The sequence below is a fragment of the Myotis nattereri genome, assembly GCF_964212035.1.
Source record: "Myotis nattereri genome assembly, chromosome: 3".
In the NCBI taxonomy this organism is placed as follows: Eukaryota; Metazoa; Chordata; class Mammalia; order Chiroptera; family Vespertilionidae; genus Myotis; species Myotis nattereri.
In genome coordinates, this window is record NC_138077.1 from 110,696,516 (window position 1) to 110,714,284 (window position 17,769).

Below are 17,769 nucleotides of genomic sequence, written 5' to 3' on the forward strand. Positions count from 1 at the left end.
GAGGAAGGCATACGTCCAAGCTCTTTCTATGAAGCCAGCATTACCCAAATTTCAAAACCAGATAAAGACACTACAAAGAAAGAGATTTACAGGACAATATCCCTGATGAGCATAGATGCTAAAATCCTCAACAAAATTCTAGCAAATCAGATCCAGCATGACATTAGAAAGATCATACAAAATGACCAAGTGGGATTTATCCCAGGGATGCAAGTCTGGTACAATACCTGCAAATCAATAAATGTTATTAATCACATAAACAATTTGAGAGACAAAAATCACATAATCATATCAATTGATGCGAAAAGGCATTTGACAAAATCCAACAGCCTTTCTTGATAAAAACCCTCAGCAAAGTGGGAATATAGGCATCATAACTCAACATAATAAAAGTCTTATATGACAAACCTACAGCCAACATCATACTTAATGGGCAAAAACTAAAACTATTTCCCCTAAGAACAGGAACAATACAGGGATGTGCACTTTCACCACTCCTGTTTGACATAGTACTGGAATTGCTAGTCATAGTGATCAGACAAGAAGAAGAAATAAAAAGCAACCAAATTGGAAAAGAAGACTTGAAACTGTTATTATTCACAGATGACATGATATTTTATATAGAAAAGCCTGAAGACTCTGCCAAAAAACTACTAGACTTAATAAATGAATTTGACAATCCAGCAGGATATAAAATTAACACCCAGAAATCCATGGCTTTTTTTATGTACCAATAATAACACACAGAAAGAGAAGCTAAAAAAACAATCCCATGTAACATTGCAACAATTAAGATACCTAGGATTAATCTTAGCTAAGGAGATAAAAGATTTATAGTCAGAAAACTACAAGATGTTAAAAAAAGAGATAGATAAATATATAGACAAGTAAAAGAATATACTGTGTTCATGGATTGGTAGAGTCAACATCATTAAAATGTCCATACTACCCAAAGCAATCTATAAATTCAATGCACTTTCCATTGAAATACCAATGGCATATTTCACAGACCTTGAACAAACCCTCCAAAAATTCATATGGAATTAAAAAAAAGACCCTGAATAACCGCAACAATCCTGAGAAAGAACAACAAAGTTGGAGGGATCACAATACCAGGTATCAAGCTATATTAAAAAGCCACTGTTCTCAAAATTGTCTGGTACTGGCACAAGAACCGACATATAGACCAATAGAACCAAACAGAGGACCCAAGATAGACCCAAGCCATTATGCTCAATTAATATTTGACAAAGGAGGCAAGAGCATACAGTGGAGTCAAGACAGTCTCTTCAATAAATGGTGTTGGGAAAATTGGACAGATACATGCAAAAAAATGAAACTAATCCACCAAGTGATACCATACACAAAAACAAACTCAAAATGAATAAAGGACTTAGACATAAGATGGGAAACCATAAAATCTTATTTTTTAAAAAAAATATATGTTTTATTGATTTTTTACAGAGAGGAAGGGAGAGGGATAGAGAGTTAGAAACATCGATGAGAGAAACATCGATCAGCTGCTAAGGTACATGCCCTTGACCAGAATTGAACCTGGAACCCTTCAGTCCGCAGGCCAATGCTCTATCTACTGAGCCAAACCGGTTAGGGCAGAAACGGTAAAATCTTAGAAGACTCCATAGGCAACAAAATAACAGACATATGTCATAGCAATATCTTTACTGATACAACTCCTAGGACAATGGAAACAAAGGAGAAAATAAACAAATGGGACTACATCAAAATAAAAAACTTCTGCACAGCAAAAGAAACCATCAACAAAACAACAAGAAAGCCCACCACATGGGAGAACATATTTGCCAATGTTACATCCAATAAGGGTTTAATCTCCAACATTTATAGGGAACTCATACAACTTAACAAAAGGAAGATCAACAATCCAATCAAAAATGGGCAAAGGACCTAAACAGACACTTTTTTAAAAAGGACATACAGAAGGCCAAGAGACAAATGAAAACATGCTCAAAGTCACTAATCATTCAAGAGATGCAAATCAAAACAACCATGAGGTACTATCTCACACCTGTCAGAATGACTATCATCAACAAATCAACAAACAACAAGTGCTGGCCAGGATGTGGAGAAAAGGGGACCCTCTTGCACTGCTAGTGGGAATGCAGACTGGTGCAGCCATTGTGGAAGACAGTATGGAGTTTCCTCAAAAATTAAACATGGAACTCCCAATTGACCCAGTAATGCCACTTCTAGAAATATATCCCAAGAAAACTGAAACACCAATCAGAAAGGATATATGCACCACTACGTTCATAGCAGCACAATTTACAATAGCTAAGATTTGGAAACAGCCTAAGTGCCCATCAGCAGATTAGTGGATTAAAAAACTGTGGTACATTACATAATGGAATACTACCTGATGTAAAAAAGAAGGAATTCTTACCATTTGCAACAGCATGGATGGACCTGGAGATAATTATGCTAAGCGAAATAATCCAGTTGGAAGAAGATAAATATCACATAATCTAACTCATTTGTGGAATATAATGAACAACATAAAATGATACCAAAAATAGAGCCATAGTCATAGAAGCATGGAACAGACCGTCCAACCTAAGATAGAAGGGGGGTGGAGGGTTGGTAAAAGATCAACCAAAGGACTTATATGCATGCAGATGAGCATAACCAATGAACACAGACAGTAGCGGGGTGAGGGCATGTGCTTGGGGTGAGAGCAGCTGGGGAGAGGTCAATGTGGGGGAAAAGGAGACTTATGTAATACTTTATGTAATACTTTAAACAATAAAGAATTAAAAAAAAACATTTTGTGTCACTCTTGCTGCTTTAGTTGCATGATGCCTCTATAACAGTTGGCTGCAAAACAAATGCTAAATGCTAACTTTTTGCCTTTTCTATATTTAAAACAAATATCTTCTTAGGATTTCTTTTCATTAGGGAAAATAGGTACTAATGTAGGTCTTTCATAAAAGTGAAATGGTGAAAGAAAACTTAAAAAAGCCAATCTTACCACTATACCTCAAAAAAAAAAAAAAAAAAAAAGGGCAGGGATACCCCTATATGTGTTTATGACATACTAGGGGCCCGGTGCACGAAATTTGTGCACTGGGTGTGTGTGTGGGGGGGAGAGTGTCCCTCAGCCCAGCCTGCCCCCTCTCACATACTCGGAGCCCTCAGGCGTTGACCCCCATCACTCTCCGATCACCTGATCGGCCCCTTGCCCAGGCCTGACGCCTCCGCCAGAGGTGTCAGGCTTGGACAGGGGACTCTCATCTCCCCCCGATCACTGGCTCTGGCCCCCACCCAGGCCTGAGGCCTCTGGCCCAGGAATCATGCCTGGGCAGGGGACCCCCATCTCCCTCTGATCGCTTGCTCCACCCCCCGCCCAAGCCTGACACCTCTGACCCAGGCTTCAGGCCTGGGCAAGGGGACCATCATATCCCCCCAATCCCCGGCTCCGCCCCCCACCCAGGCCTGATGCCTCAGCCAGAGGAGTTGACCCTCATCACCCTCCGATCACCAATCACCAGATCGGCCCCTTGACCAGGCCTGAGGCCTCCGGCAGAGGTGTCAGGCCTGGGCAGGGGACCCCCAGCTCCCTGCGGTTGCAGGCTCCGCCCCTGCCCAGTCCTAACGCCTCTGGCCTAGGCTTCCGGCCCAGGCAGCGGGGACCTGCAATGGCAGCGGGGGGCACCGCGATTGTGGGCTTCGCTTTAGGCCCAGGCAAGGGACCCCTAGCTCCTGGGACTGCCCGCTTCGACCGTGCCCAGCTCCCATCGCTGGCTCCACCCCTACTTCCTGCTATCACTGGCCAGGGCGGCAAAGGCGCCTGATTCTCCGATCATGGCTGGGGGGGCAGGGCAAAGGCAGCCCCAGGGCTGCCTTTGCCCTGCCCCCCCAGCTCTTAGCTCCCCCCTGGGTTTCTGATCACTGTCAGTGGCAGGGGGCTTCTTCCTGCTTTCCCTTTCGCCTCCCTGCATTGTGCCTACATATGCAAATTAGCCGCCATCTTGTTGGCAGCTAACTGCCAATCTTAGTTGGCAGTTAACTGCCAATCTTAGTTGGCAGTTAATTTGCATATAGCCCTGATTAGCCAATGAAAAAGGTATCGCCGTACGCCAATTACCATTTTTCTCTTTTATTAGTGTAGATATGTGTAAATGACAAATATGTATATATGACATATATATGTATATTTGTATATATAAATTAATTAAGCATTAATTTCAGACAATACAATGTACAAAAAGCATTACTAGAAGAAAAACACTTCATAAAAACAAAGGTTCAATTCACCAAAAGATACAACTTTTAAGTTTTGCCTAATCATATAACCTCAAAATATCTGGGGGGAGGGGAATCTAAGCAGAAATAAATAAATAAATTCATAATTAATAATTACAGCTGAAGTTTTAATATTCCTCTGAATAAATGATATAACAAACAAACAAAATAAAATAACTGTGCAAGCAATAAATTCAGCCAATAGAAAAAAACACTGTATCCACAGTTGAAAACTACACCTATATTTCTAGTAATTGTAAAATATATACAAAAATTGTGCACCAAAGGGCCATAATGTAAGTCTCAAAATATCTCAAACTATTAAAACCATTCACAGCATGTTCTTAGAGCACAATAAAATTATAAATAATAAAAATATAATTAAAATTTTTCATCCCCTTGGCAATTAGGAAATAAACAAGTGTCAAGGAATGAATCATAATGAATTTCTTGAGGTATTAGGCTTTTAAAAATAATGTGGAAAGCCCAAAAGTTAAAAAGTGAAAAATGCAGTAAAAGGTAATTAAAAATGAAAATGTATGTATCATGAAAACAACTTTAAATAATTTACAATCCAGAGACCCACTGGGCAAAAGAACTGTACCTTATTTAAGAGAAGAGGACTTCAACTACACAACATGATAAAGTGCACCAACAAATCAGCAGGGCAAAGAAATGAACATCCCACAGAAAAATGGGTATTAAATACAGATAAATCACAGAATAAAATGGTAAATGATGGTAAACATATTAAAAAGTACTCAACCTTATTAATAATTGTTAATTACAAATAAAAATAAGATAATCCTTGCTAAGCAGAGTAGCAAACATTTAGAACTGATAATATGGAATTGGAAAACAAGCATTCTCATACTTTATTTGCAGAAGAATAGAATATTTTTCTGTAGTTTGTACAAAAAAGATATGTGCAAGGATGATGACTACAGCAAAATTTATAATAGCAAAAAACTGAAAATAAAGTAAACCTAGATTATTAGATCAGTGATACAGTTCTGTACTAAAGGCCTAGAGATTTACATCAGAAAACAGTTTGTATAAAATAATCCTACTTACATTAATAAAAAAGCACTATATAGATGTGTATATACATATTTGTACTGTTAAAAAAAAATTTAAATGGAGACTAGCCTTGAAAATTTTGAGCAGACAAAAACAGTTTAGTCATATAAATAAAACTTAATTTATTTTGCAAGACAAACCTGGTTCATTTCATGTTTATGCCTCTAGAAATCATGAGCACACCTTGAACTGTTTCCCAATAATGATAACCTTTAGAAATTCTAATATAACTAATCACTGTAAAAAATAAAGTCACTGCTTTTTCACTATATAAGCTACTTATTAACATACCCCTGAGCTTCACTCCATGTTTTGGTTTTATTGCTCCCAGTTTGGAAATCATCTTTTTGGTGTCTGCACAATAAACTTTCACTAATTACTACTTCAGTGAATCATTGATTTTACTTCTGTTACTTCTAAACTTTTGGACAGTATAATAACATTTACTGAGTGCTTATTCTGTGGCAGGGACCCATTCTATAACCTTTATATATTTTATCTCCTTAATTCTCATAAAAATCCTATGATGTGGATGCTATTATTACCCTCACCTTACCTACATAGATACTGTCAGGTAACTTTCACAATGTCACAGAGATGAGTGGGTGAGAAGGATGAAAGTGATGAGAGCATTACAACCAACGTGGCTTGGTTTTCTTCCCTCCTTTTTTCATCTGATTTTCTGTTTCTCTCTGTATTCCTCTTCTTCCTGCTAACTCTCTTCTCCCGTCCCACCTACCTCTCTCTCAATTAAATCTTCAAATCTCTGTTAATCATGGTTTACAGTGTAATGGCGAGAATAGTGAGAAAGAAGAGGATAATTTTACTTTTTTCTCCATATTAAGCCTTATTATCTGGAAGGTCCTGTGTTACTTTTGTAAATAAAAAAAAAAAAAAATTAAAGAACAATCAATGAACAGTTCAATGTATCAAGTATGTATAGAAAGGTAAATATTCTATGCACCACCTAGTCGCTTTGTGTCTAAAACAAGATAAAACGTCATTTGACAGAAAGAGGAACAAGGCAAGAGCAATGATAAAAGACCTTAAAGAAAAACAAGCTTGACCAGTCCTCACTCATACTCAGAGCACCGCCAGCTTCCGCTTTGAAAGCAGCACGCATCCAAGGGACAGAGGATAAGCCAGAGCCAAGGAAGGTCCTCTAGGGCCGAGGCCCACCACCCCAGGCAGCCACCTCTGGGTAATGACCCCAGTTCCAGCGGGTGTGGATGTCCCAGTGCCCTCGCTGAGCTGAGCCGCAGAGCATGTCCATGGAGTCGGTCCAGAGAGCAAGAGGAGGGCGAGCGATGGTCTCCCTGCAGCTCCCCCTCCAGCAGCCACGGAACCATAGGAGGACAGCTGGCACCAGGCCCCTGGAGGCCCAACTTCCACCCCGCGACCCAACAGGGCAGCCCAAGAACGCCGCAGGCAGGGCCCAGCGGCGGGGGCGGGGCGGGCGGAGGAGGGGCACAGTGTCAGCATCCCAGGGTGGGGTGGGGTCTCAACGGCCGCGGGAAGCAGAAAGCCGCCAAGAAGTGGAGCCAGGGCTCAGCAAGGGTCCCTGCTGCCCACGTGGTGCTCTAGGATCTCCGCCTGAATCTGCTGGCCAGGCTTCTTCACAGCTGCGAGAGCACCTTGAATCAAGGCACGAACCTGGGCCCAGGGGATCTGCCAGCCCATTGGGGAAGTTGGAAGGGACCAGTAATAGAGCCTGCTAGCTGTCGTTTAACAGTAAACACTAAATAGGAGTGTGGGTGGAACTATGCCAGACACCCTGGAAAATCAGCATTGGAAAGGGAGAGGCGGTTTGTAGAGGCCAAGACCATTATCTCAGGAGTCCCCCTGCCTGACTGAATCCTGCCTGTACTACTTAATATGGGGACTTCCAGCCAGTTTCTTCAAAGACCGTCCTTCCTTACCTCATTCTGGAAGTTGTACTACTATTAAGATTTACAAGAGTTAGAGTATGACGTGAATTAGTGAATTTTGTTAGGGCAGGATCTGGCACTGCAGAAAGTACTCAGTGAAAATCAGTTCTTATTGTTTGAATATTTGACCAAGTTCAGCTTCTCCATGCTTACTATCTGGTTCCCTGGGGTTTTATTTATACATTTACTTATCCCTGGAATTCTGGCATGGTAACTTCCCAGTTCCAGGAACAGGCAGGAAACTATTGTTTCTCCTAGTTTAGAAAGATCCGGAACATGATTAGTACTGTGCAAAGTGTCACTTACTTAGTGTCAAGTGTCAGACGATTTGGGATCACTTTTTCTCCCTTGAATTTTTGTAACAGCATAAGTTCCTCTTAATACTAACCTGACGATTGGAGGAGTTTGAAGGCTGAACTAACACAAGGCTGCTTGTAAAATGAGTGGACTTTTGCACTTATGTAGAAAAGTGGCATTTGAAATAGCTAGGTCATAGGAGATTAAGCAGCCTTCAAATCTGTAAGGCAGCTGTTCTTTCTGACTGAAAGGAATGAACTAATACAGTATACACCCTGTTGGATCAACAAGCACAAATTAAGTGCTTTGCCTTGGACTGGCTATGCTCTGGCCTTTCAGAGTGTAAAGTGCAGCTGGAGACAGTGAATGTGTGAGTGAGAACTCCATCCTCAAGTCTAATGACCTCTCCCTCCTAGTCCGTAACTCACAGAAATTTCCTTTTCTTGAATGAGACAAGCTCCCTCAGCCTCAGGACTTCTACCTATGCAGTTACCTCTGTCTGTAATGCCACAGCGTACCCACTCTTCACACACACTTCCTTCAGCTCTGGGATCTCTCTTCCTTGACACACACATCCCCACTACCTAACCCAGTGCCCCCATAACTCTATTATAGCAGCATTGTACTTATTCATAGCACTTAGAGTGTTCATAATATATTTAATTTTGTTCATTTTCCATCTCCACCACTTTGTTCCATGCTTAAGTATAGGGCCTTGCATGTTAATAATTTTGAAATGGAGATGAGGGAATTGGTTTCTTCCTGGGAACGACAGAATTCACTAAAGCACATGAAGAGAATCATTGACTTTTATTTACCACTTATGATGAGCCAATAGAAAGAGTGAGTAAAGGGCAGTCAGGGCAGGACAGGATCTGAAAAGGGGTAGGACTATTTAACATTAGTGAATTGGTCCAAGATAAATCACACTAGGAACAGACACTGTCATCTGTGTTCATTGTAATTAGGCAAACAGAGGTTGGTTTTAAAGTGGAGAGATAGGAAAAGTAGTCTTTCCCACTACTGAAAGGCTGGGACAGGATCAAGGCACTGGAAGGCAGAAATACTGAGTACAATGTTCTGTTTGGTTATTTGTTTGTTTTCTGTAGAAATAGGCAACATAAAGTTTCCATTGGATGGCCATGGTGCTATAACTCCTATAACAACTGAGAGTAGGTTTCCTACCTAAAAGCATGGTGGATGTGCAGAACAGGGGATCAGGTCTACACAAATTTACCAAACACATGACCTAGAATTTCCAGAGGTGTTTGCAGTAGTGATCTGATAGCTAACCTTTCTCCCTCTCATGGTGGACTACGCCTGGATCTGGAGGCTAGGGGCTAGAATCATATGCTCTCCTTAGGTTGTGTAAGTTGTGAAGACACTAATTTTTAACTTAGTTACCATGTGGGTCTTTTTTTTAATATTTTTTATTGATTAAGATATTACATATGTGTCCTTATCCCCACGTTACCCTCTACCCCCCCATCCCCCGCTCATGCCCTCACCTCCCCTGTTGTCCGTGTCCATTGGTTAGGCCTATATGCTTGCATATAAGTCCTTTGGTTGGTCTTTCCCCCTTACCCCCAACCTCCCCTACCTTCCCTCTAAGGCCCGACAGTCCAATCAATGCTTCTCCGTCTCTGGATCAGTCCTTGTTCATCAGTTTATGTTGTTCATTATATTCCACAAATGAGTGAGATCCTGTGGTATTTATCCGCTCTCCAGTTCCATACATGCTGTGGCAAATGGTAAGAGTTCCTTTTTTCTTCTTCCTCTTCTTAAAGAATACCTTTCAGCATTTCATATAATGCTGGTTTGGTGGTGATGAACTCCTTTAGCGTTTTCTTATCTGTGAAGTTCTTTATCTGACCTTCTATTCTGAATGATAGCTTTGCTGGATAAAGTAATCTTGGTTGCAAGTTCTTGGCATTCATCACTTTGAATATTTCTTGCCACTCCCTTCTGGCCTGCATGGTTTCTGTTGAGAAATCAGCTGACAGTCGTATGGGTACTCCCTTGTAGGTAACTGACTGTCTTTCTCTTGCTGCTTTTAAGATTCTCTCTTTGTCTTTTGCTCTTGGCATTTTAATTATGATGTGTCTTGATGTGGTCCTCTTTGGGTTCCTTTTGTTTGGGGTTCTCTGCGCTTCCTGGACTTGTAAGTCTATTTCTTTGACCAGGTAGGGGAAGTTTTCTGTCATTATTTCTTCAAATAGGTTTTCAATATCTTGCTCTCTCTCTTCTTCTGGTACCCCTATAATTCTGATGTTGGTACGCTTGAAGTTGTCCCAGAGGCTCCTTACACTATCTTCACATTTTTGGAATCTTTTTTCTTTTTTCCTTTTTGGTTGGGTATTTTTTGTTTCTTTGTATTTCAAATCTTTGACTTGATTCTTGGGATCCTCTTTTCTGCTGTTGGATCTCTGTATATTATTTTTTATTTCAGTCAGTGTATGCTTAATTTCTAGTTGGTCCTTTTTCATATCCTCGAGCATCTCACTAGATTTATCGAGGATCTCACTAAATTTATCGGCAGTTTCCATAAAATTCTTGAAAAACCTTATAAATGTGGCCTTGAACTCTATGTTCAGTCATTTGCTTTCCTCCATTTCTGTCATTTGTGACCTCTTTCTTTGTCTCCACACTTTTTTTATATATATTTTATTGATTTTTTACAGAGAGGAAGGGAGAGAGATAGAGAGTTAGAAACATTGATGAGAGAGAAACATCGATCAGCTGCCTCCTGCACATCTCCCACTGGGGATGTGCCCGCAACCCAGGTACATGCCCTTGACCGGAATCGAACCTGGGACCTTTCAGTCCGCAGGCCGACACTCTATCCACTGAGCCAAACCAGTTTCGGCTGTCTCTGCATTTTTTATGCTTCCCTGTGCTGGTAGAGTGGTTTTGTGTGCTAGGTGTCCTGTAGGGCCCAGTGGCTCAGCCTCCCCAGTTACCTGAGGTGGACACTCTTGGTGTACCCCCTTGTGGGCTTTTTGCACAGTCTTATTGTAGTTATGTCTTGATTGTTGTAGGATCACTGGGGGGAATTGACCTCCAGGCCAATTGGCAGTGAGAATCAGCTGTGTCTGCAGTGGGAGAACTTCTGTGTTGAAAACACCCTTCTGGGGCTAGACTTGCTTCAGTGGGGTTTTGGTGCTCACTGAGTCTGCACCCTGAGTGTGTCCCTTATGGATCTGAGGATTTGTAATCCGGATGGTCCCCCTCTGACCACTGGGTACACTGGCTCTTGGATCTAAGGAGGTGCTAATTTAGCCTCTGCCTGAGGTTACACAGCAGTAGCTACAAAGAGAACTTCAGATTCCCCTTCCTTTTTTGGAGTTTGGAGGTACCCTTATGAGGCCCAGCTCTGAAGCAATGCAAGCTGCTGTGGGGCCTTTGGCCTTTTCTTGGAAGTTCTGGGTCTGTCTGGCCCAGCTGCAGTTAGGTAATTTTCAGGTTGCAAAGGACCGGGGCATTCATATGCAATAGCCTCTGCTGCAGCCTGGGTGGGGCGGGGTCTCAGGGAATCAAAGGGCGGAGCAAGCCGCTATGGTGGATGCTCAGCCCTGCCCTAAGGGGCCCCATGTCTCAGTGTCCGGGTAATTGCTGCACCTCTGAGGGAAAGCCGACCTCAAGTTCCGAGTTCTGCCCACTGCCAGACAGTCCAGTTTCTCCCCGTATGAGTCCTGGGTCCCCAGAGACTTCCCAGAACCGGAGTTCAGAGCAGTCAGGAGCTTGTGACTCCCTCCTGATTCAAAAAGACAGCCACATCCTCAGGTGCCAGCCCCTTTCCGCGCGCGCATGAGCCTCCGTACCTCTGTACTTTACTTCCGCAGCTCCTCTGGCTCTCAGTGTGCTTTTCTTTCCTTCTAGTTGTAGAATTTCCACTCAGCCAGCCTTCCTGTAGTTCTGGATGATGTCCGTTTTGTCTTTATTTTGTTTTCTTTGAAGTTGTTGTGGGAAGCAGCAATTTCCCAGTGTTTATCTATGCCGCCATCTTAGTTTCTCCACCATGTGGGTCTTAACACTCAAAGTGTTTCTTCATTGCTTTTTGCCTCATTGGGCCCTCTCCTGCCAGGTTTTTAGAAATTTTTCACCATCCTGGGCTGACCAACAGTTCTAAAATCCTACTCAAAACTTAGCAATGAGAATGGGTTAAGCCAAAAGGATTTAAATGTCCAGATATGTATATGACTTTGTAGTTGATGTGTGTGACTTTGTAGTTTCAGAGTATCTTGTTTCAACTTTCCATTTGACCTATAAATTTGTAGATAATGTATTAATAGTAGATCTTCTTTTTCAGAACTCTAACTCATGGATGACCAAAGTAAGTCATTTGCTTTGTTTATTTTCCTCCCTATTTGTTAATTCTGTTAACAGGTTGTCATATGCTTTATTTAGTTTTTGAAAAGATATAATTTGCTTTGTGTTGTTTGTGCTCCAGAATCCAATGCCTAGTTCAGTATTTTAGAAGATATACACAAATATCCACTACAGTTACTTTTCCCTTTAAAAAATAAACAATAAAAATCTTAGAGAAACCTAATAAATGTCAGACTTATTGGAAAATATATAATATATACCATATTTCATCCAGATTGTTTTTTTCCTTTTCTAGTGCATTTTATATACATAAAGATTATTCAAGTCACACTAATTAACAGATAATAAATTTGATGTGTCAGTTCATTGTAATAAAAGTCTCAAATCTCCTGATACATATTTCAAAACATACATAAGTGTATAGGTTTCAATAAATACCAATCATTATGCTCTGGATTTTTTTCTATCAAGAAAATTCTAAGTTAAATAAATATTTATCAGCATTAAATATAAGGCCTCTTTTAAAAATATTAATGTTCTAAAGAGAAAAACAATACATATTAGGAAAAATTATCAAGGACATAAGCCTGAGAAAAACAGTGTTAAAGAACTGCTGCTTACCTAACAATAAGATGTACTTATACACCTACAATGATCAGAACAGTGTGGTATTGGTGAAAGAATAGATGAATAAATCAATGGAACAAAATAGAGAGCCCATAATTAGACACCATAAATATTGTCAACTGATCTTTGGCAAAAGGGCAAAGGCAATACAATGGAGCAAAGATAATCCTTCAACAAATGTGCTGGAACAACTAGACATCCACATTCAAAAAAAAAAAAAAAAAGAACCTAGATACAAACCTTACACCCATCACAATAATCAAGTCAAAATTAATTACAGACCTAAATGTAAAATGTGAAACTAAAACCCTTAGAGATGACATAGAAGAAAGTCTAGATCAGCAATTTTCAACATTTTCATCTCACGGCACACATAAACTAATTACTAAAATTCTACTGCACACCAAAAAGTATACTTTTTACTGATCTGACAAAAAATAGATATAATATTGATTCATTCACACTGGACAGCTATTGTGGTGTTGGTTGTCATTTTTTATTTAACAATCTAAGGGAAAGAGGTCAGTGCCCTGACTAAATAGTCATGTATTTCATGTTTTCAAAATTCTTGCAGCACACCAATGTGCCTGCTAGAGCACACTGGTTGAAAATCACTGGTCTAGATGATTGTGGGTATGGTGATGCCTTTTTAGATAGAACACACACAAAAACACAACCCATGAAGAAAATGATTGATAAGCTGGACTTCATTAAAATTAAAAACTTCTGCTCTACAAAAGACATTATCAAGTGAATTAGAATACAAGCCACAGACTTGGAGGAAGTACTTGAAAAAGACATATCTGATAAAGAATTGTAATCCAGAATATACAAAGAACTCTTAAACTCTACAAGAAAACAAAATGCCCATTAAAAATGGTACAAAGAACTTGACACCTCACCAAAGAAGATATACAGATGGGAAATAAACATGTAAAGATACTCCACATTCCATGTCACCAGGAAAATAAAAAATAAAAATAAAAAACCAAAAAATGAGATACCACTACATATTTATTAGGATGGCCAAAATTCAGAACACTGACAATGCCAAATGCTGGTGAGGATGAGGAGCACCAGGAACTCTCATATATTACTGGAGTTAATGCAAAGTAGTGAAGCCACTATGGAAAAAGAATTCAGCAGTTTCTTACAAAGCTAAACATATTCTTACTATAAAATATTTACCCAAAGGAGTTGAAAATTAGTCCACATAAAAACCTGTTCCTCAGTGTTTATAGTTGCTTTATCTTATTTAAAAGCAAACATGATCTTCTTCAATAGGTGGATGGATAAATACACTCTGTACATCCAGACAATGGAATATTCTTTAGTGTTATAAAGGAAATGAGTTATCATGCCATCAAAAATTTCTCCATGACATTACATGGATAAATTTTAAATGCATATTAGTAACTGAAAGAAGCCCATCTGAAAAGGCTGTATACTGTATGATTCCAACTATCTGCCGTTCTGGGCAGTAAAAAAGATCAGTGTATACCAAAGGTGGATCTTGCAAGAAGAATGACTTGGCAGAGCACAGAGGATTTTTAGGATCGTTAAAATACTCTTTATAATATTATAATAATGATTATATGTCATGATACATTTGTCCATACCGATACAATGTTCAACACCAATAGTAATCCTTAAGGTAAACAAGGAACTTTGGTTGATTATGATGTTGTATCAATGTAGGTACATCATTGGGAAAAATGTACCATTCCTTTGAGTGATGTAGAAATGGGACATTTGGGAAAGCTTTGTATTCTCCCTCTTAATTTTGTTGTAAACCTAACTTCTATAAAAAAAGTTCTTACCACACACACACACACACAAAATGTTTTTCTGAAATGACCTTTCTTCTCCCTTTTATCTTCATTAATATATTCAAGATGATGTTTATTTCTCACTACAACAACAGCTCACTATTTTTTTAAGATACTCTCAGGACTAAAAATCTCTCAACTATCGCTTATGAAGTTTCATCATTATCTTTTAATGACTGCCATATTGGCTTAATTTTGTTTACAAAACTCAAATTTTTTTAAATGTAAATTTATGCAATATTAAGCAAATATGTTTTATTTGCTACAAACATTAGGATGCTTCAAATCACTTAACAATGATATATTAAGCCATGGTCATAATCACTTTTTAACTCTCCAGGTTCATTGAAACAATTGTACCTGTATGTATATGTGTGTAAAAATAGAAATAAAATCTATGTATATATGTAAATATATGTAAAAGTAAAATACTTTTAAAACAATGTGATGGTCCTATCATTTTTGTAATTTATTTTAACTTGCATATCACAAATGCAGAAATCCATTCATAATTCATATGTCCATTCACATATTTTCTCTTTGTATGAATTTTCCCCAAACGTACTAAAACCAGGATCATTACTCTAGTACCAAAACTAGAGATTAAGAGTTTCTAATATTTTGAATCTTTCAGTTCCAAATGTGTGTGTGTTTATAGTTGTTGAAACAATAGTCTTTTTTAAGAGTCCTGAAGTGTGACATATCATTTAAAGGTAGGTCTTTAAGTCAAATTTGTAGTGTGTTGTCTTGAGATCTGTTGAGTCTGATCCTGTCGTCTCCATCTCAGGCTGAGAGTGGTGGCTCTGGGCTGAACCTTGAGAGCCAAAGAACTAGGAGCTAGGCCACTCATGTGACACTGAGGAACAGAAAGGAATGGAAGGGAGGAAATAGCTTGCAATATTTCAGAAATCTGTGACAATTTGGTGTGTCTATCCAGGGAAAAGCCCTGATGGAAGTAGCTCTGTTGCCTGAATTTGCAGTCTCCATGGACTCCATTCTACTGAACTTATTATGAAGCAATTGAATGGAGGAGAGAGTGGGCCCACAGTCCGGCCTTCCTGCTGAAACCACGTATTGAGTGATCTTAAAAGGCTCATGAAAGAGAAGCATACAGGGGAGGTGTCAGATTGAAAGCTAAGCCAAAATTTTCTTCTGCATTGATGCCATGTCCCCATGATTCAAAAAGAAATTTTGAATATACAGTTAGTAAGTCATAGGAAAGAGAGGAGGACATAATAAAAGTGGAGAGTCTACTAGACTTTATGTTCCATGAAGACAGAGCCAGTGTAGCCTTAGAGCCTAACTCAGGGGTGAGACAGAAGATGCTCAGTAAATACTTATTGTCAGGCTGGGATGAATCCTATATAATAAAGAGCTAATATGCTAGTTAGACCGAATAGCAGAACAACCATCTGGATGACCTTCCAGAAGAAGCCAGGGCTGGGAGGGCCAGCCAAGTCAGCTGGAGCTGCGAGGGCCGAGCCCCTTGCATGAATTTCGTGCATCAGGCCTCTGGTAATTAGAATAATTAGAGAAACACAAATATGAAAAAGTGGGATGTTGAACCATTTGTACATATATTGGGATTATTTAAGGCATAGTTATGATTTTTATAGATCAAAATCAGTCAAATATTTACTTTGGTCAACTTTATTAGGGTAGTTCCAGAGTAAGCAAGAAAATGATATTTAATACAGATATATATGCATTAATTCAAATATTTAAATATAATTTATAAAAATGATTATAGATATCTTAAAAATCATCTATAATTCTCCCATTACCATCCACATATCCAACTAATTACATTTATCTCTTTCTTCACAGTCTATTTGTGGTTTAAAAATTTTTTTTTCTAATACGAAAAAAATTGAAGTATAGAAGTGAACACTCATCAGGCATAATTGAAAACTAGAAATTCAACCCCAGTAACTCAGCTGTCTCAGTTTATCAAAAAAGGAATTTGCTTGAAACAGGATTATACTGCAAAATAACTATCTACAGAGATTCAAGATGGCAGCAAAGTAAGTAGAAGTTACACTCATTTCCTCCCAGGACCAAACTAAAATTATAACTTAAATATAGAACAATTACCTTGATTGAAGACTAGCTGAACAGAGGTCTTATAAAGGATTTAGAGAAGCCACATTGAGACTGGTAGGAAAGATGGAGACCTGAAAAGGGCTGGCCCCATACCCACAGGGTGGCAGCTAAGAATCCAGATGGATATCTTGGTTGAAGAGGTCCCTCCTGAGGAACATGAAAGTCTCAGCCCCATGCCAAGATCACCAGCCCAGAGCATCAGAGCTATAAAGAGGAGCCCACATAATATCTGGCTGTGAAAATCAGCAGGGACTCGGTCCTCCAGGGAGAGATGGGAGTCTGCTAGGCACCCTCCTAAAGGGCCAGCACACAAAATCTACTTGACAGCCACTCACCCTAGGCTTCAGTGGAGGGAAGAGGGTGGCTCAGAGCAGACTAGAGTCCTGTGAGGAGAGCCTGGATAGTGTGGGTCCAGGGTGAGAGCTGAAGGGACAGCCACAAGGGTCCATGTGTTGAATCTCTTTCCCACAGGACAGATGCCATCTCCATTAGCCTGGGAGAATGCAATAACTCTACCCACTGGACTCCTGTAGCCCCACCCTATGAAGCTTGTGCCCTGCTGAGGAGTCAGATGCCTGGGCCCAGATGTAGAGGTCTGGGTAGAGTCAGGAGGTGTCAGAGACTGAGTTGTATGGCTCTGAATGAGGACCATTCCCCCCACCTTCCCATGAGTCTGATTAGTGCAACCCCCTCATGAGAAATCCACTAGCTCCACTATTTCAACTCCCTGTAGTCCTACCTATTGAGCTCAAACTTTCTGGGACATCCAGGCAGAATCCAGAACAGACTGAGTTCTGTGGCTCTAGGATGGGGGAAACTTTTCCCTCATAATCCGAACTAGTGCAGGTGCAAAGCACTCATTTCACTTGACCAAATCTGTTTTGGCCTAATAATCTCTGCTGACCTCTGCCTGATGACTCCCTGAAACCCTGTCCCACCACAAAGGTCTGTGGGCACCCAGTGGGTGGAAGCTAAATTTGGTATACCCTGGAACTTTTGCTGGGTCCAGCAGAGGCAGCCACAAACTGTGGATCTCTATTTACTCCAAACAAGTTGTTCAGGGCCAGTCACAGGCAGTGTCAAACATTGACCTGCAGCAGAGTCCTCAGAGGGCCCAGAACCAACACACCAAGTGACTAGCTTCAGAAAACATCAGAGCAGGATCCAATTAGCTCCATAAGTGGCACACCTAAAGGTAGGCCTCAGAAGGAACCAGACCAGGCAGAGGCAAATTTGGCTTCACATGATCAACTTCTGCACAGCAGCTTATACTATCTAGTCAGGTTTGATCCACATAG